Consider the following 24,332-nt stretch of genomic DNA (forward strand, 5'->3'; position numbering starts at 1 on the left):
CGTACACAATACCTTCAGGCATACACGGTTTGGCACGTTTGCAAGTTTTAGTTTTTTTCAGAGCTCCGTAGATTTTGAAAACCAGATATCGCAATTTCAAAAACTCGCAAATTTCAACCGATTTGGCGATTGCATAAGATGCAAACCCAGTTGTCGGCCACTATGAATTGATAGGTGCTTTCAAGTGCATCCTCGGCTGCAAATTAATTGCTGATTTCATGGTTGCTTGGGATTTACAATCCGGCTTCGAATTCGGCGTTCGGTTCCATTGAAGACGACCGTTTGCAAGATCGTTCATCAAGTCTACATTCGACGACTTGCTACTTGCTGGACTGCACACGATGTGAGCAAGTTCTTTTGGACGCTCCAATTTTCCAACACCTTCAATTTCATCGGCAATTTGGAGTTTACCTTCTATACAACCGCATGTGTAATTAGCATGGCTAATCACCGGCCTCTGCTACAAGTTTCTTCATTAGGTACAGCTACACGCATTTTTGTACTCCAAGGTATTATTTTCTCTTTTGTTCGCACACCACGCTTTCGCCATGAGTGAGGAAATTGATGATTAACACATGTTTGACTTCGAATACTTGGAGTCACCTCCACCTGTGGATGTCGTGTGGCCGGATACTCTCACGGAGGGTACCACAGGGACAGATAATGCTTACCCCGGCAGTCTATCTCCTCTTCCATAGAGTGTGTTTGATATTCTAGAGGATGACAATAACTTGCCAGATGCCCGGGAGTTTGTCACTCGACAGGACTGGCAAACTTTTGATGCCCGATTTCGCAAGCTAGCTGTAAGGGTCCAAATATTGGCTACCTAAGTGGAAAATCTCACACAATTAATTTACAAAATGCTACCAGAATCAGCTTCCCACTTGCCAGCAACCCAAGGGGTGGTCACTCCACCAGTTATGACCAAAGAGGTCCAACATGTCACTACAAGAGGTTGTGTGCTCTTGTGACGCTGTTAGCGACGGAAATACACTGGGTTTTTATAACCCCCGGCGTCGCTAAAACCGTCGCTAATAGCATCGCTATAGGCGTCGCTATAAGCGTCGCTATATAGAGACGCTCATAGCGACGGTCATAGCGATGTTTACACAGAAGTCTATAGCGACGCTCATAGCGACGCTATAGAGCCATAAATAGCGACGCCCGAGAGAATTTTTTTTTGGTGACAGGGCATTGAATGCCCTGCCACCCATCAACCATATTGTACTTGATTCACTTTTTAAAAAAAGTGCAAGGGTAGATAATAGACCCAAAATAGTCACCCACAAGACGCATTGTTTGCAAAATTGACAAGCGTAAAATTGACAATTGTACACATCATAGGCAAAATGAATTGATTGGCAAATGTAATAATGACAATTGTACAACATCATAGGCATAAAGAATTGATTGGCAAAATGAACTGCGGTGACAAATGTAATAATATACATGGTTCAAAAAGACGTATAAAATCCGTCTCATGATACATAAGCTATGAGAAACCCTAAACTAATGCTATCTAGCTATGGCTAACCTGACGTCGTTTAGTCAGACGTCTCATCGCGTCCAAGCGGCGTATCTGTCGGATTCTGCAAAAAAAGACAATAAGACAGCTTTCAGTAAGTATAAACATATAACGACATTTATAAAACAATACAAAAAATAGAAAGAAATAAACCCTAATACTAACCATGCCGCCGCGAGAACTGAGAATGTCCATCAGGGCGTTTAAGCCCTTCCTGCCTGCGTACTCGCGCTCGTACGGTGTGGGATCACGTCCTGTCATCGACCACTGTCAAAACATACAAAGATTTCATTATGTTAGAATTAAAAAACTCATAAACCCTAAACTATCGAACATAAAGAGCAATGCGAAAACACTTACAAAATCGGCCTCAAATGATGCCCATCCACCGCTCCCCAAGTGGTGCGAGCTCCCTGCCTCTACTCGCGCTCTGGCTGCATCCTTTTGTTGCTTCCACTTGTCGGGATTCTCGCGCGCTGCTTTCTTCGCATTCTTCCAATCTTCTTTGGCCAACCAATCTGGCCTGTTCCACCCATGCTTGATTGCTTTTTGCACTTCGGAACGCTTGTGTTTGCAGTATTCGCGCATTCGAATCTTCATCAGGTCTTCATTGAAGCACTGATCCCGTGTTGGAACGAGAAAATCATCATGAAGTATGCTGATGACTTTGGCTTTTAAATCACTTGGTACTTCACTCCATTTGTTTAGTATGTAGTGTCTAAACAGCTGAGAGCAAAGACCACGCATGCGCGAGATCACCTTCTTGCCATCATCATCCATGATGATGCCGCCACTGAAGTCGACGGAGTAAGGCAAGCCCTCTGGCCGGTGACGCGTGAACCTGGGTGTCCCGGCAAGGGTCTCTAGTGGCGTGTTGATGGGGGTACGGACGTTAGGTGTCTCCACCTGCGTCTGGGCCCCGAAGCGAGGAGTGCCGAGTGGGGTGGCTCTTGGCGGAGTAGGTAGAGGTGTGTAGCTGCTAAGAACAGTCAGCCGCGCAAAACCTGGCGTAGATGGCGATGCTGTGGCTGGTGTGGGGGCGGGCAAAGAAGGGGAGGGTAAAGAGCCTCGTCGAACACGAGGCGGTGTGGAGGCATCGACGGCGGAATCCCCACAACAACCGCCACCGCCACCACTAGAGCGCCGGTGTCTAGACGAGTGTGAAGATCGTCTCGTCGACACCGAAGCTTCGGAGTACGCCGAATGCTCCGAAAGAGAGGGAGATGCGGATGGAGTAGGAATGCGCGATGATGCGCCAGAGCGATGACGCTCCACGTACCACTGTCTCTGCTGCGGTGACAAAGAAGAAAGAAACTCCTCATCATCCATACCTGCATTAAACACACGAATATTTAAACTTAATATTGAATGAATAGAGTAGACAATGACGCAAAGACCATGAAATACAATGACGTAATGACGCATATAAATACAATGACGCAATGAATTGAGTGATAGAAGAGGCAAGTCGAAAACTCAGAATTTTCAATCAAAAGATGTGAGCGCGAGTAGAAAAGAGCGTTATACACCATGGAAGGTACTTAGAGAGCCAGAGCTTTTACAACACGGAGCAAAATTGTTCAAATACAATATTTGTGGCTTTAAGAGATCTCTCTCTCATCCTCGCATAACTCAGCATAACTTCCTATATCTATATAGAGCTCTCCGTTTAAACACATATCCTCTGTTTCATTTTGTAGCTCCTCTGTATGCACCCCATATAGAGTAGTAGCATCTTGATGCTCGTCTGGCACCACCGCAGCGGCTTCTGATTGAGCATCTTCTCTGATCTCCTCCATTGATGCCGTTGTGATTGGCACATGGTAGCCTTCATACGTCCTTGCACTACGAGGGGCTACCTCTATGATGTACCACCAGTTTGATGTAGACTTTGTAGGATGAAATATTACCTGCCAGAGCCACATAACTTACATGAGAGCTTTCAAGCACATAACTTGTAAAAGGGGGATGTTAACTATTTACATACTTACTTGTTCACAATGCTCAGGTAGTACGAAAGTTTCTCTTAGGTCAATCCATTTCTTAGTAGAATCCACCTCAAGAAAACCAGACTCTCCTCTACGCACAGTAGCGTTGTGACCCTCCATGATTATCTTGAACCATTGCACGTCGAACAAGTCGACAAAAAATCCTCTGTAATCGATCCTCAAAATCTCTTGTAGCATGCCGAAGTAAGTGAGTTCCGCCACCACAGGATCTGCATCAGAGGAACGTCGTCGACTAGACAGTTCAAATTTTTCCATGATTCCACAATCTTGAGTAAAACGCTTTTTGTCGATCCGTTCCACCCTAAAATGTCGACCTTTACACCATGCTGCTGTGTATGACTTATACTACAACGAACAAAGATTATGAGTGGCCGTTCAAACATTTAGAAATAAAGTCACTAGCTAGTCGTACATTGCAAACTTACCTTGGTCGCGCAACCTCGAGAGTACTCCCACTCTTCCTCAGTCACTTCGTCACCGCATTGTTGTGCGCTTTTCAATTGGTTGTGCAACCATCTTAAGCTCATGAATGTTGGTAGGCTCTCCAGACCGGTCGGATAGTGCATCGGTGGTCGTCTTCCCCGTCTCCACTCGATTCGTGCCCTTTGTCGCTCTTGCTTTGCATCCTCATATTGTGAAATCCACTTTTGCATCACTGGATTGTGAAGCATGCAAAATCGGTTGATTTTAGCCTCTAGATCTTCCGTCATCTTCTTCTCAACACCGAGATTGCACATGACAATCCCAGATATGCGCTCATCATCTATGGTTCGCCATAGCGTGTCCCGGGCTTTATCAAATCCGTCTAGCCACTCTCCAATGTACACTAGGGACTCTGATACCAACCAACCTTCTGCCATGCTACCCTCCGGACGTGCCTTTTGACGCACATATCCCTTAAGCGTTTTCATGAAACGTTCTAAGAAGAACATCCATCTGGAATGAACTGTGCCAGCTATTTCCACCTCATCAACTATGTGAACAAGAAGATGCACCTAAATGGTTAGTATGGTAGTAGGAAAATGTTTCTCAAACATGCACACAAGCTCCGCAGCATTTAGTTTGGCGAATGGTATGGAGTCTACATTGATCTCCTTTTGTGAGATCCATTGCACCAGCTTTGCAAGTTTGTAGATTGTGTTATGGATGTCGAGAGAGAAACATCCCTCAATGGCAACTGATAAAATAAACTGTAAAGTATGTGCAGCAATGATATTAAAGTCCACATTTTATGCAATGATAATAAAGTCCACTATGAACGTACCTGACACATTTTATGCCAATCGTGTGACTTCAAACCGGTAAGCTTTCCTTCTTTAGTAAATCACGTTCGTAGCGAGTGCATTACGCCAGTGGGGGTCCGCAAAGATCGAATGGTCTCTTTTACTTTGCGTTCTTGGGCTCCTGCGAAAATCCATGGTGCTTAAGGGAGTTTTATCGATCCATCAGACGCTGTTTGCGGCCAATATTGCTCCATACGATCCACATTTCTAAGGTCAACTCTGGCTCCCAAAGTATCTTTCTTGCCGGTCAGATGGTCCCATAGTAGATTACCCACATTCTTGAATATGTGCATTGGATCGAGCAAGTGATTGATCATGAGTCGGGGCCAATATGGTAACTCGTACCATAGAGATAGTCTCTTCATCCCTGGAGGCAATTCATCATCGCACATCTCCTTCTGCTCTAACCATGCTTGTGCAGACATCCTTGGTGGCTCTCTTCCCAAAAAGCCATCGCGTAACACATGATTCTCTGGAAGATACGCTTGATGACCTTCGTAGATTTGCTTCTTCAGTGAGGGCGCCCTACGTGCATTCAGTCTAGGTCCACATGAGACACATGCTCTGTATCCGCTTGTTTGAAGCCCTGCATGTATACACATGATAATAGATCAACTATGGGAAAAAACAAGATTTACAGTGTCTGAGTGAGGAGTGTCAATAGATCACTTGAGCATTCTGTTAGCCCGGGATAGTCATGCATGGTCCACATTAGAATGCCTCTGATCAAAGCATTCCGTCGTCCTGTGTGTCGGCTCATATCCACCACCTCTATGCCAATCCACAATTGTTGTAGCTCTTCCAATAGTGGACGAAGATACACATCCATATTCCCCACTTTATATCGCCCTGGCACAATCAACCTTAGCCATAGGTGCCCCTTCTTCGTAGTCAACCACGGGGGAATGTTGTAGTTGACGATGACAACGGGCCATACACTGTAAGATGTTGATCTTTGACCAAATGGATTTACGCCATCCATAGCCAGGCCTAAGCGCAAATTTCGAGCTTCCCTGGAAAAATCCGACCATGTTCTATCTATATGTTTCCAGGCTGCGCAATCTGCAGGAATTCGTAGCACACCATCCGAAGATTTATTCTCCTCATGCCATGATGCTAGGGCGGCCATGGACTTACATTTGAAGAAATGCTTGATGCGAGGAAGCAGAGGAAAATGTCGCAAAACCTTTTGTGGAATTTTTGTCCCGTGGAGATCTACTCGATATCTTTCGGAATCACATTTCGGACACTTCTCCATGTCTATGTATTCCCCTCTGAAAAGAATGCAGTCATTAGGACAAGCATGGATAGAATTGTAATCCATCCCCAAGTTTCGCAAAATCTTTCTTGCTTCATCGCGGGAATCTGGCATCACATTGTCAGCTGGTAGTATGTGCTCTTTAAGCAATCTACACAACATAAAAATACGATACAGTCGTGTAAAAATCTATCAGATCATTATACATTTAGAGTTTTATTAAAGTAAACTAATTGTAATAGATCACCTGAAAAGCGCTGTGACGCTAGTGTCACTCCATTCAAACTTTGCCTGCATGTTGAGAAGAACCAGGAGTGCTTTCAATCTAGACATACGTGCTCCATTATACAATGGCGTATCGGCTTCACTTTTCATATCATCATAGATAAGCCTTTCTGAATCCATGATCGTCTCGATCATTTCATCAATCTCGGGCTCAAACATTGCCTCGTTGGGAATGTGCTCTGCATGATCATCCCCCGAGCTGTCAGAGGCTACATCTTGTGGCCTCACATATGCTGCTTGACCAAAGCGCCTGCGAACACGTCTATTGGGTTGCAAGATTGCTGCTTGTTGGCCAGCGTCAGAGTCCGACGAGTTATAATTGGCAACAACTTGATCTATAATAGATGGATCGAACTCGCCAAATTCGCGAACGTGCTGCAAAGAAACACGTCTTGTCCGTCGCACAGCATGCTTGCATTGATTACAAGGACATAAGACCCTCGTTGAGAGATAGGTGTTTCGGTTGGACGGTCCCACATCCTCGTCACTACTCATAATGAGGATAAAAATCTTATAACCTCGACAACAAATTTAATATTCTATTGGCATTCTTCGTCTTATCTCTCTCTCTCTCTCTCTCTCTCTCTCTCTCTCTCTCTCTACCTCACATTCTCTAGTCATGTCCAATCCCCGCACACCTCGGTCTAGAGGTGCACGGAGATCAGAACCACCGGGTTATAATCTCGTCTTTATTGGTCAATACCTATATTTGTGGGTACAAGAAATCTACAGACCCACGTCTACAAGATACTGCATGTAGTGGACAAAACCCCTTTGCCTCTTCTCTAGCTGTAGCACTTCAAAGCATCTTAACATCTTTTCACAGTAGATCTTTTCACTGTTCGTCTAACTCTAAACCCTAAACCGTAAGTAATTCTTGCGTGGACTCGATCTAACGTAAATAAGCGTAAATCTAAATAAACGTAAATCTAACTAAAAATAAACCTAAATCTAATTTAACGTAAGTCTACATCTAACCTAATCTTTAACGTCTTTTGGGATAGTTTCCTACGACGTTAAAACTCTCTTCTTCTTGTGTGTGTGTGTGTGTGTGTGTGTGTGTGGGTAAACCTAAATAAACCTAAGTCTAATCTAATATAACATAAATCTAAATCTAACGTAAATTATGTTATATTAAAAACAAAGAACTAAACTAACAGGGATTATAAGAACCTTAAAACTGATTTAACACATAATTTTTCACATAACTCGGCAAGAGTTGGCATTCTCATCACTAAATATGTGAGAGTTAACTTCCGGCGGTGACGCTCCCTCATCTCCATCCACATCTGACGACAGCAATTGGCGCTTTGGACCGTTCTTGCTCTTGTTACTAACTTTGAAGTTGCTGTTGAATGACTAGAGGTTGTCTAGATGGTCATTGTCGGGGATGTAGTGACTCTTGCCGCCCTGAAGATCCACCTTCTTCCCTATGTTCTGAAGATATTTCACCAGTACTTTTGGATCGACGGAGCCCACCATGAGTGAAGGCAGCAATACCCTATATTCCATTGAGGGCTTTCTTCACCCGCTTCATGCAGGCATCGTAGTCTATGGAGACCTAAATCTAATCTAATATAACGTAAATCTAAATCTAGCGTAAATAAACGTAAATCTAACTAAAAATAAACCTAAATCTAATCTAATTTAACTTAAATAAACCTAAATCCAATTTAACGTAAGTCTACATCTAACCTAATCTTTAAAGCCTTTTAGGATAGTTTCCTACGACCTTATAACTCTCTTCTTCTTGTGTGTGTGCGCGTGTGTGGATGTGTGTGCCAATAAAAAGAGATAAATGGTATAACCTTTCTATCACCCATGCCAAGTATGATAGATTGGTTATGCCATTTCCCTCTTGAATAATAGGTCTTGAGTTCAACTCCTCGTCGGCTAGATCTTTAGGTCTTTTAATTTTAATTAGTTTCCTACGACGTTAAATTAGTTTCTCTCTTTCTCTCTCAATGTGTGTGCGTTTTTTTGTTTATGCATGTTTTCTCTCTCTTTTCCTCTCTCAATGTGTGCGTTTTTTGTTTATGCATGTTCTCTCTCTCTCTTTTCCTCTCTCAAATGTGTGCGTTTTTTGTTTATGCATGCTCTCTCTTTCTTTTCCTCTCTCAATGTGTGTGTGCATTCTTTGTTTATGTATGTGTGTGTGCGTTTTTGTTTATGTTTATACTCTTTCTCTCTCTCTCTCTCTCTCTCTCTCTCTCTCTCTCTCTCTCTCTCTCAAAAACACTATGTGTGTGTGTGTGTGTGAGAGAGAGAGAGAGAGAGGGAGAGAGAAAGAGGGGAAGGGAACATGAGAGTGAGGAGAGGGAAGGAGCATACCTGGCTCTCCTTCCTCTCCTCGTGTGTGTGTGTGTGTGTGTGTGTGTGTGTGTGTGTGGAGAAGAAAGAAAGAGAGAGAGAGAGGGAGAGCGTTACCTGCTCCTTGCTTGAGGGCGTCGAAAAACTCAGATCTGAGATCCGAGTTTTTGGGCGCTCTCTGTTATTTTTTTTAGCCCAGCCGGCGTCGCTATGAACGTCGCAAATTTACTTGTAAATTTGCGACGCTCATAGCGACGTCAGGATTTTTTTTTTGAGCGTCGCTATGTGAGCGTCGCTAATATGAATAGCCTCTTGTAGTGTGTCCAAAATAATTCGGGTGTAGGAACAAATCTGGTCACGACCAACGTGGTCAGGAAGCGACTATCACAATCCGATTTTCAATGTGCAAAAAGTAAAAAATTATGCTTTATTTTCCTAGGAACGGATAAAAAAAAGCAGTGTCCACATGTCCGACAACGTAAGCATGATGCATTAGTTGGCGATTCGACATAAACTCCAGTTTTGGTGCAAGGCACAATAGTTATAAACATCAACTCCAGTTTTGGTGCAGGGCACAGTAGTTATATGTCTTCATACGTGCATGTGGCTTTTCAGAGTATTGTCCATTTTTTGGCATTGGGTAGTGTTATGCACCAATTTCTTTTCTGAAATAATCATTTTTGGTACGACCAGTTTCATAGTCTCGGTGTATACGATCCGTCGACAACATTATAAGATGCATACAATATCTCTGCAATAAGGTATACGTGTCACAATATGTTTTGTTGTGAACCGCCAAATGCTTAACCAATTTCGCGTGCAACACGGTTTCTAAATCGTGTTACCATTGACTTGGAGTCAAGAGCGGTGGAAACCAAGTTTACCAGTCCAATCGGTGCAAGGCACTTCTAGTGTTAATGTTTACGTTTACAACTGTCACGGTAGCCAAGGGCTTCCACCTTTGTATGCAAGGCATACTACCCAGATGGTATCAAGTACGTTCTCACACAATCACTCTGTCAAAGACAATATTCATTACGAATGGTTTTTGATTGATGTCCAAACACAACACCACTAAAAGAACCTAAAACTCGGACTTAATTCAAAGGCAACGTGCTATCATTAAGTCACACTAGTGTCGTCACAACCACATACCAGATAGGTGAGTCAGTCTGTGACTCGTTTTTCTAATCCCTCTCTCGTTAAGAGTCCTACCAGACAGCTGTTGCATGTTTATAGGATAAGCTGCACGTTAGGCATAAGATGCATAGGGGCATGGTAATCAACTATACACGTCATAGTCGTATAAGGACAATTCGTCAGCCGAGCATGCTCTTCTCTCTCTCAAAGAATAATGAAAATTTTTTACGAATATTTTGATACATGTTTTTCTCGTGAGTCAGCCGGAGCCACGGTGATCTCACTCTCAGCTAGTAAGTGGTCAAGACGCCACTCCACTTTGTCTTTATCGCTTTCTCGATTGAACATTCATTTGTTATTTGCATAAGGGCTATGAGCCACACAGGCTAAGAGCCATTGTGAGACCTAGGGTAAGACCACGGCTAGTATTTCTTGGGTGATTGTTCTCCAGCTTGAACAAATCTATCCCTTGGAGTTCCCATTAATGTTACTGGCCAAGCAAAGGTCTTGCCATTACAAATCTTTTGGGTATTTCGTAGGCACTACATATTTTGGGTGCAATGATGGAGTTGCGTTTTGACTAAACTTACACTCCCATAGGCAGATCTATAACACGACGTATAGATGCAGCAATCAGTTGAGACAGCATGGCCGTCCGTATGAGCTAGGTATTTCACTTATGCAGATCTCCTGCTCTCTATATAGCCCTACGAGTGTCTACGGCAACACAATTTTGGGGTAAGATGCGGCGGATGATTGCTAAATCACCCCCTCGTCATGGAGGATCATGGTTTGATCTATTCTCGCTATACTTTCAAGGAAAGAAGTTTGTAATATACCACGCGGTAATGGAAGAATTCAACTTCTCAAGTTTATTCCAATCATTTTGTACACGGTTGACTATGTTCGTTACTGTTACCTGCTAGTTGAGCAGTTTCTACAAAGGGTCTTACCAAGGGGTTTGACTATGTAGATTCCAATCAACAGGTTTGGATTGCAAAAGCAACACTTAAGGTTTCCAGTACAATGCTGCTTGTTTTTTCAACAGGTGGATGACGTTCTCCTCTGTTTTTGAATACGGGTAAGTGAACATTCAGATCAATCTCCAGGTACACATCTATTGTTTTGGTGTTATTCCAGTTTTTAGTATGCATTTCTTGGTTTTTTCAAGTCGTTTAAATACGCTTGAACATTTTCAGAGCCATGCCAAGGGCATGTTGGAACAAAGAATTTTGGGCCGTAGTGTCCACTGTACATTATGCTGTTATAAACCCACTTGTCGGGTTCGATTTGGCACATGTTATCATATGGGATACAACATGGTCTAGGAACTCAAGGAGTTTGGTTTAGCCAGGGTGGTAAAATGATAATGAGGGCCCCTCTCACTCGTGTCACGGAGTGTTCATAGTTTCCTCCACCCACAAGTACAATTTGTGCTTGATGGATGTCGCTTTCACTGCCATCCTTATTTGAGACATATTCCACATGTGGTGAATATGAGTCTCTGGGACTGACACTAGCACCTAATTCCTAATGATGTGTCGCAACAAAGTCCCTGTGTATTGGTCGCATTTGTTCATTCGACCATTTGGAGCACACCGTATCAGGAACAATTTCAGTGGTTAGAAATTGTCGGGTACTAAGTACAGACTTATTTCGATTACAAGTGCTGTGAAACGGTTCGTTTCTACATATAGCCAAATATGCTACGTTCATGAGAATGTCTCATAGTTGGAACCTAGGTGTGACTGGGTTATCACATTCTGTTATGGTCCTATTGTTGTCGCCAGGCTTTCCCGAATGCATCGTGGAAAGTCTCATCATGGAATTGCGGTTTGAATAAGTTTGTGTTAAATACATGCACACTAGGTGTTATGGGCCCTAGTGTTTAACACTGATTTATTTTGAGCGGCATGCAAATTCATGGACTTTATTCTTTCTGCACCTTGTTTGTATTACAAGTGCAATCCCTTCTACAACTTTATTATGATTTTACACCCTGCCATACAAGGTACTGGCTCAGGATGGGTGTCTGTGGTTGGATGGTCTAAACCTTTTAAGATTCTCCAGTCCAACCCGCTTTTCAACCTAGTTGGTTGTCTCCACTCCATATCAAATATATGGCTGGATACTCAATGATTGAGTCCTAGTTGTTGACAGTCGTGGAAGACTGTCTGTAAGTGGTTGGGGAAAAGCACCTCACTCTTACTGCTGCTGCTATTCATCTCATGTTGGATGGGCAGCTTACTTGTATTTCTTTTTCTAAAGGATCTGCTAAGAGCATACGTTAGCACAATGCATTTGTGAATAGGTGATTTTCTCCCTATTCTAGAATTTGCTTAAGTAAGGTTTTCAACTTTGAACACCTGTTGTGGTGGGGTTGGATATTGTTTCAATAGTTTCATAAGTCAAGGACTTACCAGGTGTGCTGACAAAGTATGTTGTCAAGTAACCTTCATTAGGGATGAACATGTAATTTTTTGTGTTCCAAACTATTCAGAAGTCTGACAAGAGGACACTCCTATTCTATCCCTCGGTAGCTATGAACTTTTCAAGATCCTCACGCGAGTAGGAAAACTGGCTCACAACTACATGGAAAGTTACGCCAAGGTTTTCTTGCATTATTCCAGTACCTTCAGAAGATTTGAAAACTGGTTATGCCTTTGGATAACTCTTAGTTGTGGTTACTCCTTTCAAGTACTCAAGTAAGTTACAAATTGAGTTACCAGTTCGACACAAGTAGTTGTAAAAGGACAACAATGTTGAAAATCAAGATGTTGCTCTTGGTTTCATTGAACCTCCTCACTGCACCAATTATCAGACCTACAGACAACTGGCCCATGTATGGGACGTCAATAACGAAACATCAGTATTCTTAAGAAGATATTACTACTTGTGTTTTCGAGGACAAAAACTCTGCCTTAAGGGGGGAATAATGTCAGGACAAGGGTCAAACCTAAGGACTAGGGCAGTCATGGACTTCAGCTAGGGGCCGGGCTAGACTGTGTGGACAGGGGATTTGTCTAGGACAAGGGTCAAGGAGCCTGCCTATATAATGGAGGGTTGGGAGGAGGATCTTGAGTCTAGTTCCCCTAGTTCTTACTTATGGCGTGCCCTTCTTGGAGTAAAACAGCTCTAAGGCAATCACCACAAGCATCACATTGGACCTCAAATGGCTTTGAGAGATTCGGTAGTGTAAGCATAGGTTGAGAGATAAGCTTCTCTTTAAGCTTTTCCAAAGCATTGTTCTCCTTGGTAGACCATTTATACCTAACGTTTTTCTTTGTTAGGTCATGTAATGGTCCTGCTATTAGTGAGAACTTTTCTATGAAGCGTCTATAGTATGCACACATACCTATAAAGCTTCTTAGTTCATGAAGATTCCTTGGTCTAGGCCATCCTTTTATTACCTCTAATTTTGATGGATCCATTTTGTTAGCAGCAAGCTAACGCGGACACCATTTTTCGAAGTTCTCCTTGTAAAAACAATTATTATTTTGATAAATCGAGAATATCGTAACTCCTATTTTCTTGGTAAACTTTGTAATTAATGAGCCGAGGCTACAAGCTTCTAGATTGTATCAGCCATTCAATTTTCAGCTTTGGTAGAACTCTAGATTATTACTTTTGACCACCCAAAAACCTTGGCTAAGGTATAAAAGCCAATTTTTATAGTTTTTGGATAAGAAATACACAGCGTGAGCTAACGGCGCTCACTTCTCTCCTTCTCGTGCTTCCTACTCCCTCTCCGGTTGTCACATTGCGAATGCGTTTGTTGCATTGCAACCGCAGGTAAGAGCTCTACGCATTGACGTAATCCATTTACAGTATTTCGTAGCTTTTGGCGTCGCCGATCCGCAGCCTAATTTCATCATAACTAGGAATTTACACTTTTAAAACAAAAACTAAGCATAGGTGGGGTATTGGGGCATCATTGCTAAGCATTTGGATACATTCTGGGTCGAAAACGACTAGGTCAAAAATCCATTGCTGTTAATAATCACGATTTTGGAACTTGACCTAAAGTGGGGTTTGAGGACATAGGCATGTGTGCTTAGGTCTTATAAATTTGTCCTAGAAGTTTCGTTACATTTGGATGTCATTTGATGCTGTAACGGATGTGATTTGCTTGCCGATGAGTGATTGTCTTTTGGTGATTTCAGTCACTTGAGTGTAGCTTGAGTTAGATGCGAGTTGTTAATTGTTTTTTGAAAGATTGACAACCTCTTGTAGCCTCTATGCACTAGTCAAGTCAGCTTCGTCCCATGGTTTGACAAATTAATCGTGGTTCTCGCTAATAGTGCAATAAGATAGGATGGTGAGGTTAGACACGCGTCCCACATTTGGCGCCGCAGCTGGGGATCAAAGAGACCTAAACTAAGAAAAACATGAGCGTCTTGTGTAATTGTCCTTTAACTTCCTTTAGGTTCGCCTAGAGTTCAAAACTCTCTTTTAGAAATCACATAGCTTAAGATTGTCATCTTTTGCTGTGTAGAGGTAGCTTGGAAGTAATTGTACTTGCTGAGTAGCTTTAGAACTGTAGGATTGTAGATTTAGATTAGGATTTGGAGAGTGATTGGTAGACGAGATAAGTATGAAGATCAAGACTCTGAAAAACATAAAAAACACAAGAAAACGAGTGTTTGTGGACACTTTTCACAACCCCATTGCGTGAGAAACTAAGAGTAGGGTAAGTAGGATCCGAGGTGGATTTCATATCATTGCTCTCTCTCAAAGAATCAAGTGCGAGTTGTTATGTAAGGTTGCAGAATTTCAGGTCTACAGCTAGAAATAGTACGAAAAGACTCGAATTCACTCAATCCAACTGGGGAGTAAGCCTAAGAGTTGTCTGAACCAGTGGGTAAGCTCAAGGACACTTCGAGGTAAAAATTTCAAGAAGTTGACCAAAACTCAGATTATTTACTTTTTCTTGACATTTTAGGCCAAACTAAGTTTTGACTTGATTTATAGGTTTAAAAAACATCATAAAAAGACTGTCTTTGAGAAAATTACAAAAAAGTGTCATTTCAAGCCTCAAGTTATTAATCACGATTATTAACTTTTTTCTCTAAATTAGCCAAGACTCATATCATTGATTCATTGCATGTGTACATACAACTTTTGTAAAGGCCCAAAATATTTGGATCACTAAACTGACAAAAAACTGGGTGAAAACTAAAGTTTGTACTGACTTTTTAAATCTTGAGTGTGAATTAAGGAAAAATTTATCCAAACTTGTTGAAAATTGATTCATAGGCTTATATTGATGTGATAAACATGTGTATATGCTCAGTTGACCAAAAACTTGCAAAAATTTGGCAAAAGTAAATAATCGTGATTATTTACTTTTGCTCTATTTTTGAACTTTTGGACCAAGTTGGCATACCACTAGCTTTACCATGTTGTAATAAGCCCACAAACGAAATTTGGTAAGATTTGGATCACTGGAGTGAAAACTGTGACAAAAATTGCAAAGTTAGTCTGCTGACAGATAATTGATGATCATTTGACCAAAAATTGTCCAAACGTGATGAAAATTAACTGGTGACCTTAACATAAGGTGCTTAATAGATTTGTGTCAAAGTTGGGACAAAAATTTGCAAAAAATTATCAGGAGTAAATAATCGCGATTATTTACATTTGCTTCAAAACTTGGTGATTTTGCAAATTTGAGTATACCACAAGGTCAAGCACATCAATTGGACCCCACAAATCATTTTTTTGTGAGATTTGGACCACAAAAGTGAGACTTAAGCCAGATTCTCGAAATCAGAGTCTGCGGATACGGAACAATGGGTAAACTTGATCAAATTTTGTCCAAACTTGTTGAAACTTGCCCAAGGGCTTTAACAAGTTGTATACTTGCCAAACCAATCCAAAAAGAACAAAAAAGTGACAAAAGTGAATAATCGCGATTATTTACTTCTGCTATCCAGAGACTTCGAATTTGACTTTTGGGCTTATATAGTGTTAGACCAGCATAATATAAGGCCATATAAAATTTTTCGGTTCAATCGGATCAAAATTGGTACAAATACACCGAGTTTACAGATTGGATATTAAACCTTTGATTTTGTTAAGTTGAATTTGAAAGTCAAAATTTTGACTTCCATAGCACTGTTGGAATTAGGGTTGCAGAGAAACACACACAGCTTGGAGAAGACGAAGGAAGCTCAAGGCACACAATAGAGAGTGTGTTACTTAGTGCGCAATGGAAAGATAGATAGCCCTAGAGTGATGGGCGTATATACAATGCACGGGGGAAAAAACCTCCTAAGGAGGGAAAAAATGCCCCGGCGGTCCTAGTGTGTTCACACACATCACTACCACATGTATATGGTAACAAATCCCCCCTGGAGTGATGCGGTGAACGAGAGCTGGCACATGAGTAAAGGGAAGTGCCATGCCCTGAGGACAGGATCAGTCCACAAAGGGGAGTAAGCCCAAAGCTTTGCGGAAAGCTTCAAGCTTCTCACGAGACAATGCCTTTGTGAAAAGATCTGCAAGGTTGTCCTGTGTTGGCACATAAGCCAAGCTGATCTCTCCTGCTGAGAGCCTTTCCCTGACATAGTGGTAATGCACCTCAATGTGCTTTGTGCGAGCATGAAAAACTGGGTTCCTCGCAACTGCCAATGCGCTCTGACTGTCAGTGAAGATAGTGTTGGCAGTGTCCTGTCCAACACCCAAGTCAGCCATAAGGCGTCTGAGCCATACACACTCAACCGTAGCTGTGAAGACTGCCCTGTACTCAGCCTCACAACTCGAAGTGGCCACAGTAGGTTGCTTCTTGCTCAACCATGATATACATGAACTGCCAAGCATGAAACAAAAACCACTTGTGGACACTCGCGTGTCAAAACAACCAGCCCAATCTGAGTCCGAAAAAGCATGTAAGTCTGGCGGCAATGATCCCCCCTTGGGATAAAACAAGCCAAGATGTAAAGTGCCACTAAGGTAGCGGAAAATCCTCTTGACAGCCTGCCAATGCTTAGACCCTGGGCTATGCATAAATCTGCTGACCTGCGAGACTGCAAACTGAATATCTGGCCTCGTGTTGCATACATAAATGAGGCAGCCAACAACAGTTTGGTAAAGAGTGACATCAGCAGGATCGCCAGCATCATGTAGACTCAACTTCAAACCTGTTTCCATGGGAGTGGCAATAGGTTTGCAATCCTCAAGTCCAAACTTACATAGCAATGTCTCTATGTAACTTTTCTGACACAAGGCAATACCACCATCACATTGCTTAAATTGTATACCCAAGTAATGATGCAACAGCCCCAAATCTTTCATCTTGAAAGTAGCATTCAAATCAGCCTTAAATTCAGCAATATGTCTCTCATTTGGTCCAGTGATCAGCAAATCATCAACATAAAGAACCACAATGAGAAATACATCATCCTCACGCTTTACATACAATGTGCTTTCTGTTGGACTGTTACGAAAGCCTCGTTTAACCAAATGAGTGTCAGCTTTCTCATACCAAGCACGAGGAGATTGCTTCAACCCATACAAAGCCTTCTTACATTTGCACACTTTGTCCTCTTGTCCTTTTATGACAAAACCGCGAGGCTGCGTTACATAAACTTCCTCAAATATGTCACCATTCAAGAAAGCAGTAACAATGTCTGATTGATGTACATCCCAACCAAAATGAGCTGCCAATGCACATAGAAAACGCACAGTAGTCATACGACAAGTGGGAGCAAAAGTCTCTTCATAATCTATGCCTTTTTGTTGTGCATAACCCTTTGCAACAAGTCGAGCCTTATGGCGATCGATCTCACCATCCGGCTTGCGTTTCAACTTGTAAACCCACTTCGTACCAATGGCCTTTTTGCCAGGAGGCAAATCACATAAAGTCCATGTGTCATTCTCTATAAGTGCATCATATTCTGATTTCATGGCAGCAATCCAATTTTCTGAATTCTGTGCTTCATCAAAAGACAGAGGCTCCTCAACATCATGTAAACTAGACACAGCCAAAGCATAACAATCTGATGCATAAGATGCATGGTGAGAGCCTGAACGAGTACGACTAGATAAAGGTGCATCCAATTTACTGTCACGCAAAGTGTGCACCAGCCATTTTGGCATACCTCTAGCCTGCTCATTTTCAGCCCTTTCCTCATCAAGTACATCATGTACATCTGCATCAGTAATAGGCTGTTCTAAAACATTTTCAGAAACCCCCATAGGCTGTACATTTGCCTCATTGGAACTTACATTCGTATTTCCACCACTGAAAAGAGGCAACAAAGTGTCATAAATGTCCTGTGAGCTTACATTACTGTCTCTAGTACATGACAGCAAGGGTTGAACAGAATCTTCCACAAACACTACATCCCGTGAAACCAAAATACGTTTTGTTTGCGGGTGATACAACCTGTAACCTTTGCTTTCAGCACTATAACCAACAAAAATACATTTGACAGCCTTATCATCCAATTTTCTGCGCTGCACTTGTGGCACCAAAGCATATGCCAAACAGCCAAAAACACGCATGTGCTCAATAGAAGGTTTTCTATCATGCCATGCTTCATATGGAGTAATAGACTGCAAAGCTTTCGTAGGACACCTGTTAAGTACATAAGTGGCACACATGATGGCCTCAAGCCAAAAAGAATGCGGTAAAGCTTGACTTTTGACCATACATCGTGCCATTTCCGTTAGTGACCTGTTTTTCCTCTCAGCAACACCATTTTGCTGAGGTGTATAAGGCACTGTACATTGGTGTTTTATCCCACGACTAGCCAGAAATGCATTCAATTCATGAGACATATACTCCCCCCCTCGATCGGAACGGAGGGTGCCCATAGTACATTTTGAGACATTTTCAGCCATAGCCAAAAATTGTTTGAAGCACATAAAAACTTCGGACTTTGCTTTAAGCGGAAATACCCATGCATGCCTGGAGTAATCATCAATGAAAGTCACGAAGTACAGGTAATTGCCCAAGGACGGAGTTTGCATGGGCCCACAAACATCACTATGCACAAGCTGCAACCTGCATGTGGCCCTAACTGAACCATCCTTTGGAAACTTAGAACGCTGCATTTTACCCAGAATACAGCCTTCACAAACATGTTTGATAGGTGCTTCAAGAGGCGGCAAAGAAGCAACCATATCAGATTTCTGCAAACGCAGCAAACTGGCAAAATTCAGATGACCAAAACGTGCATGCCAAAGTTTTGCATCTGAAATAGCCCTTGAATCTGCAACAGCATTTGCAAAATTTTGTCCACACTTGTCATACAAAGTGAGCTTATACAGCCCACGGCACAAAAGCCCAGATGCAACAATTTCATCACCAAAACTGAGATCATGAACTGTACATCTGTCATCCACAAATTTGACTACAAGTCCAAGTCTAGCAAGTGCGGATACAGACAATAGATTCTTCTTGATCCCAGGTACATAAAGTGCATCAACAAGTGTGAAGGAACTGCCATTAGCAACAGTGAGCACAATCTTTCCAACTCCCTGAACTGGATAAGAGGCGTTGTTGGCACAAGTGACTGAATTCCCATGAGGGACAGACTCGAGAGAGGTAAACAATTCACGATGTGAGGTAATGTGCTTTGTAGCACCACTGTCGAAATACCACACATGTGAATCTGCAGCAACTGACAAGCATGCATCATGGACAGCAGGATTGTAAGTGCACTCTGCGCTAAAAGCCCATTCTGCATCAACATCAGCATCAAAATCTCCTTTCACAGAAGACTCAACAATGGCTGCATTTGTAGTGGAACCAGCATTTGCAGTGGAACCACCCTCTTTCTTCTTAGCCTCTTTGGCCTTCAACTTAGGACACGACTTGATCAAGTGATCATTGGCTTTACAATAATGGCAACGCATCTTCTTTTTGCCCTTATCACCAGAATTTCCAGACGAAGTGCTGCCAGCAGAAGCATTAGGAACAGAATTTTTGCCAATCGCAGCAGAACCATAAGAAGTGGCTGCATTACTGTTACCACCCTTTCTTTGAGAAGCAATAAAAGCCTGTTCAACTGCACGCTGCCTAGTCCTGTTTTTTCTAGAAAGTGACTCTTGCAACAGCAATGTGCATAATGCATCAAACTTGACAACTTCAGGATTTCCTTGGGTCATCAGTCTCCAAGTACTAGCAAAAGTCTGGTAGGAATCTGGTAAGGCATCAAGAACAGTCTGCACAAGGGAACTGTGAGAAATGACTTCACCTGCAGAAATGAGTTGCTCATTGATATCCTTGACACTAGCAAGGAAAGTGTCCATATCATCCTCCTCATGCATAATCTTCGACTCTAGCTCTTTACGCAGCAAAGCAATTTTAGCCTCATTGCGGCTTGCATAAAGACCTGCTAGAATATCCCAAGCATGTTTTGCAGATTTTGCTGAACGGATGTGAGGAATAATGGTGCGCTTCACAGACAACGCAATCAATGCATGAGCCTGCGCATCCTTAACATCCCAACGAGCTTGTTCTGCTGTAGGCAAAACAACTCTAACAGCTGCAATCCTTGCAGCAAGACCTGCAACATCCTCAATATCGCCTACATCTTCAGAACCAGGACGTACATCAATGCCCTGCACAATGTTCCAGACACCTTTTGACACAAGAACGTGTTGCATCATATAAGCCCACATAGGGTAGTTGTCCCCATCCAACCTGTCCTCAGCAGCAAACATCTTGAACACATCTGTGTTGTTGTTGTCAGCCATGGTAAATGCTGCACCTGATGTGAAAACTGCCCGAAAATAGGAGAAATGGAGCGGGAACAACTTGTGCTATATAGCACAAACCGTAGAAGACTATAAGGCACCTGTTATGCAGAAAACGGCACTGACAGAAAATCTGCACAGAATGACGAAATAGCCTGTGCAGTACTGCCCGTAGTGGAAACGGAGGCCGAAATGAGCCCAAATCAAAATTCTGAGCAGACCAAGCTCTTCGAGCTTTCTCAAAATATTTGTCGACCTGCGAACGCTTGCCAAAGCTCACTGAAATCGGAGAAAGTGAGCAGGCGTGTGCTGGAGCAGCTGGCGACTAAGCCCGGGAGGACGTGACCTGCTCTGATACCAATTGTTGGAATTAGGGTTGCAGAGAAACACACACAGCTTGGAGAAGACGAAGGAAGCTCAAGGCACACAATAGAGAGTGTGTTACTTAGTGCGCAATGGAAAGATAGATAGCCTTAGAGTGATGGGCGTATATACAATGCACGGGGGAAAAAACCTCCTAAGGAGGGAAAAAATGCCCCGGCGGTCCTAGTGTGTTCACACACATCACTACCACATGTATATGGTAACAAGCACGAATTGAAGTGAAATACAGAGACCAATCATCACTGGAGTTCTCAAGAGCTCTACTGTCCTTATAGAAAAATAGCTAATTTGATAAATTTTGTACAGGAATCAGGTTGCAGACGAGGAATGAGTGGCTTGATTGAAAGTTGCAATTGAATCAAGTGGAAATTGACGACAAGTCAATCTAAGGTGAGTACTCAAACTAGGGCTTCATAAGTCTATATGAACCTAAGATCCGGTCGTGTAATAGGAAATCAAGGCCTATTCGGAGAAAACACCAGTAGAGTATCCACTGAAGAAAGCGTGAATCAAGGCAATTCGTTGCACACAATTCCTGAAGAAGTCTCGGACACTTTTTCAGATTCGACATCCGAAATGTCTTCTTACTCAACTCACTCGAAAACTGGAACGACATTGCGCTACAAGCATATCCTCTCTTTTTACAAGACTAATCGTCATGGAGCCCAGGTTTACTTGGATCCTAACAAAGAGTATGCTATTCGCATTGATGATCATGGTATTGAGTTCGAAGAAGAGATTAGGGCAAATAAACAAGGAAAAATGTACATGGATCGAAATGAAACTCAATATGTACAAGTTGAAAATCCTGAAGTGGTAGACAAATGGGGCTTAGAAGTAAACACTATAATCCCAGATATGTCAGCAAAAGAAGGACCACCAACTTTGAAATTCGAGGGATACGATCAAGTAGACTTGAAGCCTTTGAAACGGCTTAGTACGGATAATCCTAGGTTCGAAGTCTATTGTTGGGAAGATAGAAACATAAAAGATCTTTTGTGGACTTTTCATGCTAGACCAGGGCAATTAATGGACATGAAGATTATCTATATCTTTAAAATCAAAGATAAGGGATCTGCGGATCTACCAACTTACTTGTTTAGGGATTGTTATAACAACAATTTTGCTATGATGACTCCCGAGGAAGTAGAACGAACCAAATACCAAGGGTATTCTATACGGGATTGGATATTGGGTCAAGGACCAGAAACCACTCCAAGAGACGAACATTGTGAGAGATCATTTGAGAGTAATGTGAAGAAACCAGAAACCACCTCATCACGTAGAAAAACGGATGACACTAAGGCCAGCCCAGGGCTACATGAGTCACTATTACTGACAGACTGGTTTGAAGGACTCGGAACATGACCAACTCACAAAAGACCTGGAGTTGAACCGAATAGACGTGTTAGACCAATTGATTTCCAAAAATGGGTCAGAAAATACAGTGGATCAGGGGATCTATATGACCACTTAGCAAGCTTCAAGCAAGTGCTAAGAGCAGAGCGTATATTCGACTTCCATTCTCAATTCGAGGGGTTTGGAATGACATTAGAAGGAAAATCTTTGACATGGTTCCAAAACATTCCACCAAGGTCAATCATGAATTTGAATACATTGGCTCAAGGATTTGTAGTTGCTTGTTCTAAAATGGCGATTAAACATAATACGGTAGCTCAAATCTACAGCTTCAAATAGAAACATGGCGAGTCTGTTAGGGATTGTGAAACTCGAATGAAACAATACATTGCCACATGGCTGGAGCTGGCATAGCCATAGCCACTAAAGCAGTATGGGAATCCTGGGGCATCCAGCCATTAGACAAACGCGAATGAAATTGCAGTTGGCTGATGAACACACTGAAAGACCATTAGGGCTACTAGAAAAAGTGATAGTCGACTCCTGTGGAATTGAATATCAACACACTTTTGCCATAGTAGACTTTGGGAAAAAACTCAACTATGAAATCATATTGGGAAGCCCTTTCATGCGACAGGTACAACTTATCCAAGATTGGGGAAACGACTATCTGTACTTGAAGCAGGTGGGATCTATAACAAGAGTCAATCTAAAAGACCACACCTATAGAGACGTCTTGAGAACACCCATCCAAGAGTTTGATTCAGTCTCTTTGGCTGAAACTAAACTTCCATCTTGGCTAAACAAAGACACTCCTATTTGGATGTGCGGAGCTTCAGAAAATGGAAGCTTAAGATGAGAGGAATGTATCCTAGAAAGGGATTGTACAGATGAAGCCTACATACCTGAACCCTTTTCAGAGCATTTATTCGAACCATTCGAGTGGACTCAAATTTTAGCGACAATGGATGTATGCATGAACACGTCTATGTCTACTCAATTTTGTAATGAGGATGGCTACGACATAATTCCCATCCAAACGATCTCAGTTCTTAACATTGAAAACAAGGATGAGGAAACAAAGGACTTGATGAAATCTCAACAAGTCTTTTCTGACCTCTATTACGATGCAACCGATGAGTTGGATGAACACTCAGCTACCTCCGAAGATTCGGGATCCGAAAAAGAACATACGAGAGCTCAACTACTCTTAAGGGGAAGGGAGGAAAAGTTTTTTGACTTTCCAAACCAGCAATCAAGAAGACAAAAATGGTATAGAAGAAAGAGGGACACTAAAATTGTGAAAGCACGACCTATGCCATCAGTCTCCAATAAAACACAATTCTTGATGCAGATAGATGCTAATGATTGTGTCAAGGACAAAATAACTGACAGATATCCTTCAAACGAAAACTCAAAAATGTCTTAGACATTGAGAAAAACAAGGAAGGGTACTCATGAAGAACATCAGGATAAAAAACCACTCATGACCAGAGTCGAGCGGAAAAAGAAATATCAAGAATTGAAAAAAGCTCTAGAGGAGATATACACCACCGAATTGGAAACCACGGAAGAGGATGGTAAGGATGTAATGCATGTTCCATCCCATTACAAAAAGTATACTCTCCAAGATAAAAAAATCATAGTCGAACAACCGGTTAGGGAACTATGGAAACAAGGCGAGTCTTACGAAGGCCCTGAAAACGCTAAAAGGGTAGACTTGGCTGAACCAGGAGAAGATCCTAGACCGGATTACATTGCAAATGACCTAACAAAAGAAGAAGAAAAGATTTTGCTAAGCTTGTTAAAGGAATACCGGGATATCTTTGCTTAGTCTTACAAGGATCTCAAGGGTGTTGATCTAGAAATCTGCCAACATACCATACCCATGAGAGATGATGCGAAACCAAGTAGACAGAGACCATACACTTATAACGAAACATTTGCCAGTAAAATCAAAGAAGAGATTGAAAAACTAAAGAAAGCTGAATTCATTTACGAAATTGAACACAATGATTGGGTATCCCCAATTGTGGTAGTACTCAAGAAGAATGGAAAATTACGAGTGTGCG

This window comes from Adiantum capillus-veneris, chromosome 26, assembly GCF_014529385.1.
Source record: "Adiantum capillus-veneris isolate H3 chromosome 26, ASM1452938v2, whole genome shotgun sequence".
In the NCBI taxonomy this organism is placed as follows: Eukaryota; Viridiplantae; Streptophyta; class Polypodiopsida; order Polypodiales; family Pteridaceae; genus Adiantum; species Adiantum capillus-veneris.